Here is a 976-nt window from a genome sequence, read left to right as displayed (position 1 = left end):
ATTCTGGAAAAAAAACTTTCCGGCCTAGTTGGTCAAAAGTTTAACTTGTTCAAATTTTAACCCTCAGGCTACTTGAAAGGGATGAAAGGATTCCCCCTTGCTAGCGAGCCTTGGATGGGAGTCATTATGGATTTTGTTGACATGGGAAGAGACAACAGGGTGAAATGTTCTAGATATGTGCTTTTTTGTGTTGAGACTTTCACCAGAAGGGTTGAAACTACCCCTACCAAAATTGAGTCTGCTCAATAGGTCATTATGTGGCTAATTGATGACCTCTAAATTAATAGGGATTATTGGATCAAAGCTGAGAGACTATAGGTTACACAGTCCAGAGAGAAGCAGGATGACTGCTTTTACTTTTTGGGAAAATAAAATTCCAGAAGGGGACATTAAACGATTTTTATTTAAAAGTAGTTTAATCTTGTCTTTATGATCACAGACTCTGATTTAACACAGGATGAATCACACTCTGAGCTACGAAAATGGCAAAGATACTGTAAGGAGCTCAACAGATTACACCAACTTTTATAAACAAGGCCGGAGAGTTCAAAAATAATTCAGATTTGACCTTGCCCTGCTTTTCAGCCACTAGCTTTTATCCATTTATATGGTTTGTGTATATAATTACACTTATACAATACCTGAGCACATACTGATTACTTTGCATTTCTAAAAAACACTAATGCACCTTTGTCATTACTTATCTGACCTTTATTAATGTTATTTGCATGACTTAAAATTCTACTAAGTTTTCCTAAATGCCATGATTTCCTGTTGAATAATTGATATGCTGTTTAATATGTTAACATTGATCATACATGCAGTTTAATAGTTACTTGATTTGATGGATTAGATTCATGCAGGTTAAACCGAGCTGGTGAAAGAAGATGACCTTGAAGCACTACTCACACCAAAGAGGCAGATGTTGTTTATTGACCCATTTTAATGCCTTTCTTGGTTTCCTTGCAAACACACA

This window comes from Cyprinodon variegatus, unplaced genomic scaffold (assembly GCF_000732505.1).
Source record: "Cyprinodon variegatus isolate N-32 unplaced genomic scaffold, C_variegatus-1.0 Scaffold1896, whole genome shotgun sequence".
Taxonomy (NCBI): domain Eukaryota; kingdom Metazoa; phylum Chordata; class Actinopteri; order Cyprinodontiformes; family Cyprinodontidae; genus Cyprinodon; species Cyprinodon variegatus.
The sequence above is the reverse complement of the archived record's forward strand: the minus strand, read 5'-3'. Positions refer to the sequence as shown.